This window comes from Chelonoidis abingdonii, unplaced genomic scaffold (assembly GCF_003597395.2).
Source record: "Chelonoidis abingdonii isolate Lonesome George unplaced genomic scaffold, CheloAbing_2.0 scaffold0616, whole genome shotgun sequence".
Taxonomy (NCBI): Eukaryota; Metazoa; Chordata; order Testudines; family Testudinidae; genus Chelonoidis; species Chelonoidis abingdonii.
Window position 1 is genome coordinate 5,100 of NW_027424877.1, and position 11,207 is coordinate 16,306.

Consider the following 11,207-nt stretch of genomic DNA (forward strand, 5'->3'; position numbering starts at 1 on the left):
AATTTCTCCTTGTTTTAGGATCCAAGGGGTATGGATCTGTGTTCACCAGGGAATTGGTGAAGTCTTTCAAGGCTGCCCAGGGAGGGGAAGGTTTTGGGTGGACAGAAAGTGTTCCAGACACTAAATTCTGGATGATGGCAGAGTTACCAGAGATAAGCTAGTAATTAAGCTTAGAAGGGTCCATGCAGGTCCCCAACATCTGTACCCTAAAGTTCAGAGTGGGGAAAAAAAACTTGAAACAGGTGGAGGTCTTTTTGCTGCCTGTGGAGGGAATGCAGAGGATAGTGGCAATGATGTATAGTTAGGACACCACAGTGAGCATCAGCAAGCTCAGCAGTACCACAGAGGAGGGGGAAAACTCTATAAGCTCTAGCAGGCTAGTGTCGGCACAGGAGAGCTTGATCAATGGCTCAGTGTCACAGAAGAAGTGATCAATGATGTGAGGGCCACAGAAGGGCAGCTGGGAGATGATGATGATGATGATGATGATGATGGGGGAAAGGACAGAAAAGAAGCCTCCAACCCACGACACCACCACCAGCTGAACAGACATCCGTGGGCTCGTGATGGTGGAGTAGCGCAGTGGGGTGTAGATGGCCATGTAGCAGTCCACTGACATAAGGGCCAAGAGGATAAATTCAGTAGTGCCGAAAAAGAAGTAGAAGTAGCACTGGGCAATGCAGCCAGAGACTGAGATGGTCTTTTGCTGTGAAAGTAAGTCCCTCATCATCTTTGGGACAATGGATGTTTCAATCATGATATCAAGGAAGGAGAGATTGGAGAGGAAATAGTACATGGGACTATGGAGGTGGTGGTCAGCCCAGGTGTGTGTGATGATGACCACATTCCCAGTGATTGTCACTATGCAGATTTAGTAATCTACAGCAGCACCATGAAGAAGATGATCTTCAGCTCCTAGATCACAGAAAAACTCAACAGGATGAACTCATTGACCTTGGTGCTGTGGTTGCCCATCAGCATGTCAGATCTGCTGTTTCAAGTAGGCTGGGAAGAAAATGAATTCAAATTCAGTACTGTCAAAAATTAAATAGGCTAATATTTTAACAAGCCAGACTGTCATCCACATGTTTCAGAGTACTACAAAGAAAGAAAATGAATGAAGCCTGTCAACTGTAGATAAAAGCGAAAGGATGAGAAAGATGGAGTTATGCTTAGGGGGAAATCCGACATCTATCTGGAAGGCTACTGCATAAACTGCATCAAGTTAGACTGAAGACATAATCTTAAAACCTAAACCGAAGAAGAGAGAACATGCAAATCAGAATTCGGTTACCATAATGCCTAAAGAGCCAAGACTGTTGCATTTCCTCCAGATGACATCCCTTTGTGGAAATGTTGATGTAGACTCACCTTGATATCAGAATGAATGAACTAGAACACTCGGAGGCTGACCTGAAACCAAAGACTTGAAAAAAAGATGTCCAGGGGAGAATTCTACTCTGGGAAATGATGGGAGTTTGTTAGGATGGACAGGACCTAGTCAGAGAAGGTATTGATTTTAAGTTGTCCAAGATTCACTTTTAAGAAGTGAAAATTACACAGGTATGTTCATGCAGGCAGCACCAATGAGATGAGAAATCATCAACCTCCTAGAAGAGGTGCTGAAGCGTAGGGAGTTTCTGCACATTCAACCCTCTCCAGGTGTCAGTCAAAGGCATGGACAGAGATGTCTTGTGCCAGTGTAGTCTGTCACCAAGGGCTGCGGCAACTGAACACAAGACAGGAATCCTTAAGACCAAGAAGGAATGGAGAGTTTGGGGAGGAGAGCAGGTGAAAGAACCATTAATATATTGTGGTCTTTGTGATAAGCAAGTGTAACTATACAGAGCCCTCTAAATAAAAGGATGGTAATTACACCATGATATCTATCTATCTATCTATCAGAATCTCAGCCACAAATACTTGTGCTTCGGGTATGAAATAACCCCTACCTGAAGGAAGTAAGGGAGATACATACACTATGGAAGGTTAGTCCATAATCTCCAAGTTCAGGGTTTCTTGCACTTTCTTCTGAAGCAGCTGATGCTGTCCACTGCTAGAGACAGGAAACTGGGCTATGCGGAACTATGGCCTCTTCCAGGCTGGCAATTCCTATGTTCCTACAGACATGAGAATAGCACTCCACATACTTTGCAATATTAGCAGGGTAGTGTTGGATATTTTTGATGGTTTCCTGGTGATAGAAGATAGATAGATAGATAGATAGATAGATAGATAGATAGGCTAGGAAAGAGAGAGATAGAGACAGGACAGAAACAGAGGGAGAGATCTACTCAGCATTAGTGTGTCTCTTACACAAAAACTCTGCTTCTATTGCCAGGAACTAATGGATATTGAGCTTGTGTGATCAAGTCAGTGCTTGCAGGTAAAAACACCCACGATCCCTACAGATGAATGTGTCACAGACAGATTCTCAGAGACTAAATGTAGAGAAAATAATCAAAGAGCAGAATAAAATGGAATGTTCTTGTTATTATTATTGGATTGTCTTTATTCAGAAACTTCTTTTTACACATTTCTACATCTTCTATTCAGGATCACAAACTGATTAAAATGATTAGTGAATGTAATTAATTCTACTATGGGTTGGGACTGAAGGGCATTGGCAAATGTGTGGGAAAGCCCAGAACTGGGACTGTAGTGGACTCTGGGTTGGTATGCGGGGACATTGGCAGAGCTGGGATTGGGGGCTGTAGGTCACCATTAAGGGGCATTGACTAAACTAAAGTTTCCTACAAATATGCTTTTGATGATCCTTGTCGGCCTTTTATATTTGACCTTTCTTTAACTTTCTCTCATCTGAAACTTTTTTCTTTTAATTTTAATTTGAATAAAGGATTGTTTAAAAGATCTGAATTAATCCTTGATGTAGCTCTGCTGAAGTCGTTCTCCAGGATGATTTAAAAGAATTGGGGTACAATTTTCAAACTAAGGTGAAGGCCAGATATTTAAAACTATTTAGGGTCTAGTGGGATTTTCAAAAGTAACTAAGTATCCAACTCCCATTGATTTCAATGGGCTTTAGGTTCCTAGTTGCTTCTCCAAAATTTCACTAGGTGTCTAAACATTTTAAAAATGTGACTTATAAGATTCATTCATAGTTTCAAAAATGTCTTGGGTTCTTTTTCACAGATTCCAAGGCCAGAAGGGACCATTGTGATCATCTAGTCTGACCTCCTGTATAACACAGGCCATAGAACTTCCCCAACATAATTCCTAGAGCTGATCTTTAGGAAATACACCCAGTTTGATTTAAAAATTGTCTGTCATGGACAATCCACTATGACCCTTGGTAATATTGTTTTAATGGTTAATTACTTTTGCTGTTAAAAATGTAAGCCTTATTTTCAGTCTGAATTTGTCTAGCTTCAACTTCTAGCCATTGAATCATTAAAGACCTTTCTCTGTTACAGTGAAGAGCCCATTATTAAAAATTTGTTCCCATGAAGGTACTTATAGATTGTAATCAAGTCACCCCTTAACCATCTCTTGGTTAAGTTAAATAGATAGAGCTCTTTGAATCTGTCATTATAAGACAGGGTGGGAAAAATTTTTACCCAACGGGCCACATTGTGGTTGCAAAACTGTATGGAGGCCAGGTAGGAAGGCTGTGCCTCCCCAAACAGCCTGCCTGCCCCTGCCCCCCATGCGACCCCTCCCACTTCCCACCCCTGACTGCCCCCCTCAGAACCCCATCCATCCAATCCCCCTGCTCCTTGTCCCTTAACTGCCCTCTCCTGGACCCCGGCACGCACTAACCACCCCAGAACCCCACCCCTATCCAACCCCTCCACTTCCAGTCCTCTGACTGTTCTGACCCCTATCCACCCCCTATCCCTAACAGGCCCCCCATGACTCTCACACTTATCCAACCCCACCATCCTCTGACTGCCCTCTAGAACCTCCACCCCATCCAACTGCACCCTTCTCCCTGTCCTGGACTGCCCCTTGGAACTCCGACCACGTATCCAACTGTCCGACCCAGCCCCTTACCATGCTGCCACTCAGAGCAGCATGTCTGGCAGCTGCGCCACCCGGCCAGAACCACACACCGCCGTGCTGCTCGACAGGAGTGTGCAATCCTGCCCGACAAGAATGCTGCCGAACGGCAGCATGGCCGCAGGGGAGGGGGAAAAGCAAGTGGGGGGCTGGGGCCAGCCTCCCTGGCCGGAGCTCAAGGGCTGGGCAGGATGGTCCCGCAGGCCGGATGTGGTCCATGGGGGGCCATAAATTTGCCCACCTCTGCTATAAGGCATGTTTTTCTCATCCTTTAATCACTCTCCTGGCTCTTCTCTGAACCATCTCCAATTTAGCAACATTCTTCTTGAATTGTGGGCACAATTCAAATATTGGTTGGAGGCTGCAGAATGTGTTTAAAGCAATGGCTAAAACCTGCTAGGCTTTTTTGAAAATCCACCACCAACTCTCTTTGAATATCATTGGGATCTATGTACCTAACTCCCTTAGGTTCCTTTGAAAATGCATCCTCATTTTCACATAGGGCATTGAACAGGCCAATACATCTTTACTAGAGCTGGCGGAGAATGGAGTTCCCATCCCATAGGAAATTCTGATCTTTCAATTGTTGGGTTTTCCCTGAATCAGGATAAAAGATCAAAATAGCAAAGTATTTTGCTGAAAGAGGTTAAAAAAAATTGAATTCAGAGACGTCAAAACCACAATGACTGATGCCCCTCTCGACAAGACACAGATGTTTGAGGGGTTTGTTCCAAAACCTTGGGAACTTTTGTGATTTTTAAAAGATTCAGCCGTTGATTCAATGCACACTACAGCCTCATACCAAGATAGGAATTGTTACAAAGACTTAGATCCAGGGTCCATCCAGCTCAGTATCCTCTCTCTGACAGTGGCCAGTGTCACATGCTCAGAGGAAGGTGTTAGAATCATATCAGGCGGATCTGGGATACTCTTACTCACGTGAATAATGGATAATGGTGTGATAATCAGCTGAACATGAATTCCCAGTGTGATGCTGTGGCCAAAAGAGCTAATGTGATCCTGGGATTGCATAGAAAGGGAAATCTGAGTAGGAGAATAGAGGCTATTTTACCTCTGTATTTGGTGCTGATGCAACTGAAGTTGGAATATAGTGTCCAGTTCTGGTGCCCAGAATTCAAGACAGATGCTGCTAAGTTGGAGAGGATTCAGAGAAGAGTCACAAGAATGATTACAAATGACTAGGGGGAAAAAAAGCCTTATAGTGATAGACTAAAGGAGTTCAGTCTATTTAGTTTAACAAAAAGAAGGTTAAGGGGTGACTTGATCACAGTCTATAAGTAGCTACATGTGAAACAAATATTTAATAATGGGCTCTTCAATCTGCAGGAGGAAGGTTTAACATGATCAAATGGCTGGAAGTTGAAGCTGGACAAACTCAAACTGGAAATAAGATATGAATTCTTAACGGGGAGAGTAATTAACCATTGGAACAATTTACTAAGGGTCGTGGTGTATTCTCCATCACTAACCATTTTTAATGAACATTGAATGTTTTTCTAAAAGATCTGGATTAGGAATTATTATGGAGAAGTGCTATGAGCTGTGTTATTCAGGTGGCCAGAGAAGAGTTTTACAATGAACCTTTTAGAATCTATGAATCTGTGATGAAGAGCTCAATCTGACTATTAATACTGAGACACTGATTATTTGGGATTTGAAATGGAGCCTAAGAGTTGGGCCAGATTTTTAATGCTATTTAGGCACCTAAACATGTAGATGGACACTTAGTGGGATTTTGAAAAGTGCCTAGTTGCCTATCTTCCATTGAAATCATTGAGAGTTAGGCACCCAGGGCCATATTTTCAAAGGTATTTAGGCACTGGGATTTTCAAAAGCATCTACATTCCTAGCACCCATTAAAATCAATGGTCCCTCACCATCAAATCTCACTGTAATTTAATAGAAGGTGAGTGTCTAACTCTCTTAGACCCCTTTGAAATTCCCAGGAACGCTTTTTATTTATGCTACATGAGTGCCTGTAAACAGAGATTGGGACCCCATTGTGCTAGGCACTATCTAAACAGATGGTGACAAGAGACAATTCTTACCCTGGAGAGCTTATAGTGTAAGAGTGGGGATGGCAAAAGCAATGGATTGATTGAGGAGTTGGGACTTGAGCTTTTAAATTACTTAAATGTTTGGAAAATCCCAACTTAAATGAAAAAAGGGTGGGAGGGGAAACAGACTCTGCTAAGGTCACACAGCAGGTCTAGGAATAGAACCCAGGAATCCTGACACTAAGTCAAGCTTTCACTCCACTAAATAACAATGACACTCAATGGATAAAATCAGCAATTCATGATTGAGATGAAGAAGTGTCTGTATCAAGGCTCTGGTTGCAGAACAGAGCTCTTTCTAGTAAAGTATTCCTTGAGGGCCTCTTTGACCTTCTAGTTCCTTAAGGCATAAATGAAAGGATTTAATAAAGGGCTCACTATGACGTTGAACACAGCCACCACCTTCTGGAGGTCCAGGGAGTGGCCCTGACTGGGGGGCCTAGCATACATGAAGATGGTACTGCCGTAGTAGATAAAGGCTACTGTGATGTGGGAGGTGCAGGTGGAAAAGGCTTTTCACCTGCCTGTGGCTGAGGGGATATGCAAGACTGTGGCGATGATGTAAAGGTAGGACACTGTAGTAAAAGACAAGGATGTGAGCAGAACCACCGAGGAAAGGACATACTCGATCATGAGGAGGAAGCGTGTGTTGACGCAGGATAGCCTCACTAGTGGGGCATAGTTACAGAAGAAATGATTTATCACATTGGGCCACAGAAAGGAAGTTGGCACAGCAAAATAAGTGGGCAAAGGGTGAAGAAACCCAACCAACCAACAACCCATGACAAGAAAGACACAAACATGCCCACTCATGATGACAGGGTAGTGGAGCGGGTGCAGATGGCCATGTAGCGGTCGAAGGACATGATGGCAATGAGGATGAAATCCACAGTGCCCAGGAAGAAGTAGAAGTAACACTGGGTAATGCAGCCCCGGAAGGAATGGCTTTGGCCTGGGAGAGCAGGTTCACCAGCATCTTTGGAATGATGGAGAGGATAAAGAGTATCTCCAGGAGGAGAGGTTGCAGAGGAAGAAGTACATGGGGGTGTGGAGGCGGAGATCCACATACACAAGGGTGATAATGGCATGTTCCCCATTAGAGTTAAGGCAAAGATGACCAGTAGCAGTATGAAAACCAGGAGCTCCATGGGCTGTGACAGCGAGAAGCCCAGAAGAACAAACTCCATCACCACATTGCTCTGATTGTTTGTTCTTATTTCAGCTTTTGCCTGCAGAATAGAGGAAATTGAAAAAGCCCGAATGTCAAGTTTTTGACAAAATTGATTTTAATAAAATAAAATAAAAATAAGAATACAAACAAACTAAATAACTGTTTCTAGGGATTTTCTGGCCAGTTACAGAGCTCATAAAAATTTATGACACTTTAAAAAGGTGACAAAATCTTGACATTTTTCAAAAATATAGATTTTCTGGGAAAAAAATCTATTTTTAAATCCCTATTGAAATTTTACATTCTATTAACCACAACTGCAGAAAAAATTATTAGTATTTACAAGGTTCAATTGAACATAAACCTTCATTCTAAACTTTTTGCTAGGCTGTCTCTGGGGGGATCAGAAAACCAACAATGCAATCAACCTCTCATGGGTCCTATGGTGGCCACATAACTGCTTCCCAGTTTAGCACAATGAAAGAAAGATCTAAAAGCGAAGATACGTTCTATTAGTGTCAGACATGTTTTATGCAGTTTCAGTTTTGTCTGATACATTGGTACATAGATATCCAAAAGTATCTATACACACATGAATAATCAGACAGAAACACACATACATAGATGGGTCTGCATGGGGATAGATAAATAGAGGAGACTGAGTGAGGGAGGTAGAGACAGATAGAATTATGCATTTCAATCCCTTTCACTCTTCAATGCTCTTCAAAAAATCATGCATAGAAACAAATTTTGGAATGTTTTACCTTATGCCATAGGTGTAATGTGATTGAGGCCTTGGCTTCTGACTTCCATGGAAATCTGTCTCTGTGTCTGTGCATCCAAGTTTGTCTACCATCTTCCTATTCCCGAGATTCTTTACACATATGTGGGGGGGAAAGTGCCTCTTTGTTATTTTATATTTTCCTCTTGATTCCTAGTGCCTTACCTTTGTTACATCCAAAGTGTTCATCTCCATTCGCAGAATATCACAAACAGGGAGTGAAGGTGGTTATTTAAATTCATACTGCTGAGTACCTAGGGAACCATAAACCTGCACCATATAAATTCAATTCAGATAGGCTAATGTCTTTGGGACAACAACACTCTGAAAACACAGCCCTTCCTTGAACTGTACTCAGCACTGGCTTTGGTGGTGAGAGCATCCATCTGCTCCCTGGAGCACAATTCCCCCAGCACACCCTGGGGCATTGGGGTCAGCACTGACGTAAGGGGAGAGCATCATCTATTGAACCCCATACCATTCCTTGCACAACGCACCCCTAGCACCATGCTGGGGTACTGGGCTCAGCATGACTGTGAGGGGAAAGCACGTACTAAGTCATGCACACTGTCCAGAAACACAAAACCCCCCTAGTGCTGCTTCAGGGCATTTGAGTAAGTAGTGGCTGAGTCACCATCATACATGCTATTTACCAAAGTTATGGTATTCATTTTTGGTGCCCCATCTAAATGTTGCCCCTTTCCTATATCAGGAAGTGATGTAAAAGGTCTCAACTTAAGGCAGGTAAATCAATAGGTACATGTTACCCAATGCTTCTGGTACAGATTGCATAGTGCACCAAAGACACAAAGTGCGCTGGATATATTGGACAATAGATGGTTCATGAGTCAGATCCTCAAAATGGGATAACTTGGCATAGCTCCATCAAAGTCAATGGGTCAGATCCCCAACTACTGAAAATCAGTTGTCCCCTCACTGAAGTAAATAGGACAGATCCTTAGCTAGTGTAACTTGACGTTAAAGTCAGTGGATCCAATCCACAGCTGGTGTTAATCAGCAGAGCTCAATGGAAATCATCAGGTCTTGATTGATCTACACTAGCTGAAGATCTGGCACCAGCCGAAGATCTGGTCCATTGCTGACCTGTCAGAATCTTGCTGTATTTCTACAGCTCCTGCCAATGCTAGACCCTGTCTTTGAATTGGTCTTGGAAGGCGTTTGGTATATGGGGGCAAGGAACAGGAGAGTTGGATTCATGGAATAGTCCTTCTTAGCTGGACAAGAAAAGAGGTCACGAAAAAAAAATTTAGGGGCAAAGATTTTACAAACTGACTAGAGACTCTGGATGCCCCAATTTCTGGCAGCCCACACAGACATGCCTTAAAAAGAGGCTGCTTTTAAGAAGTGCTAGACATCTGTCCTTTAAAAAATCAGGTGTCTCAAGTTGGGCACTCTAGTATCCAAAGTTATTAGCCATTTTAGAAAATCTTGGCCTAAAAGCCCACTCATCTCAATGTTGGCACACTGGAAAAGAAAAGAAAAGAAATTTCAGCAGCTTCTAATCTTCTATCGCAGAAACAAGTTATCAGAGGTTAATTCCCAGCTTCAAAACCAGTGCCAAACTAAATGAACTTTCCTTAACTTTATTCCCAGAAGATTTAATTACCAAGAAACAAAGGTTTTAATGACAAAAAGACAAGCTGTGTCCCTTTGAGGCATCTACACAAACAAAACATTGTGAATTGGGGAAGTCTTGGAACTAATTAGTTGCTGAAAGTTTTTGGGAAGACAGTCCACCAACTTTTCCTGAAGTGCCTTATGTCACCAGCTTCTGAAGCAATCAGAACAAATAAAGAGCACTGTTTATCCAAATTCAGTCTCAACTTTGCAACTGGACCTTGCAGAAAATTAGTTCTAATGCTCATCTTTCATTATCCATAAAGGGACATAATTTGAAAAAGTGGTGGGTGCTCCCCTTTCTGAACATCCAGCCCCTTCAATGTGTCTCAAGTTGGACACAATAAATAAATAATCCATAAACCAAAGCACCAAAAACCACTAGTCACTTTTGAAAATGAGGGCCTCAGACATCCAGCTAGATAGGGCTGGCACAGAGATGTTGATTCTACCCCTACTCAAAACTCCTGTTGACTTGAATGGCGCAGGATCATACCATAGTTGTTAACAATCTCAATGGTTAAATGACCCAGTTTGTTTGGAAGTTACTCTAAGTCTACACTTGGAGGTTAGGAGGAATTTTACCCTGGAGGTAGTTTATCCCATAACTGACTGCACTGCATAGTTATTTGTGCTGTCAGATGTCACCAGTGTGGTGCTCTGCTCTATCCAATGTTGATAACAGTTGGCTGTTTGTTTCTGTTCCCTGTGTTTGCTGTCCTGGCTGTGCACAGATAGCTAACACAGCAGACCCCGAGAGAACCCCCAATGACCACAGACTCCAATAAGGTACGAAGGCACCCGGCCAGGTTTATTGTCAAACAAAACACAGTCTCTAGCTCCCGAGATCAGATATCTACAATTCTGCTAGTACATATGTGTTCCCTGATAAGGGACGCAGCTCAGTCAGTGGGAGGACACTCCATTGCCCCCAGGGATTCATTCTTATACACAGGTACAAACAAGTTACCCATCACTCCTGATATATTGAGGTGCAACCCCTCTATATTGCAAGGTGCTGCCTCTCACCTTACACATGTTGGTTTGGGTCCTCTGATGGTTTTGCTGGAGTAGATATGGGGACAGAGTAGGCAACAAGATTTGCTACAGGGATTGGTTCCTGGGTTGGTGTTTCTGTGGTATGGTGTATAGTTGCTGGTGAGTATTTGCTTCAGGTTGGGGGGTTGTCTGTAAGCGAGGAATGGCCTGTCTCCCAAGGTCTGTGAGAGTGAGCGATCATTTTCCAGGCTAGGTTGTAGACAGGGTCGGCTTCAGGCACCAGCGGAGCAAGCAGGTGCTTAAGGTGGCCAACGGAGAGCGGTGGCATGTCTGGCTCTTTGGTGGCAATTCGGTGGCAGGTCCCTTGGTCCCTCTCAGAGAGAAGGACCTGCCGCTGAATTGCCACTGAAGAATGAAGCGGAGGTGGTAGAACTGCCGCCGAAGTGCCACCAACCACAAATTTTGTTTGTTTGTTTGTTTTTTCACCGCTTGGGGCTGCAAAAACACTGGAGCCAGCCCT

The 11,207-nt window shown here is 43.2% G+C and overlaps 2 pseudogenes; both read right to left on the reverse strand.

The window, feature by feature from the left end:
- Nucleotides 1-205: 205 nt before the first annotated feature.
- LOC142046038 (olfactory receptor 6J1-like) lies at nucleotides 206-975 on the reverse strand (annotated as a pseudogene).
- A 5,456-nt stretch (nucleotides 976-6,431) lies between these two features.
- LOC116819242 (olfactory receptor 6M1-like) lies at nucleotides 6,432-8,245 on the reverse strand (annotated as a pseudogene).
- Between the last annotated feature and the right edge of the window lie 2,962 nt (nucleotides 8,246-11,207).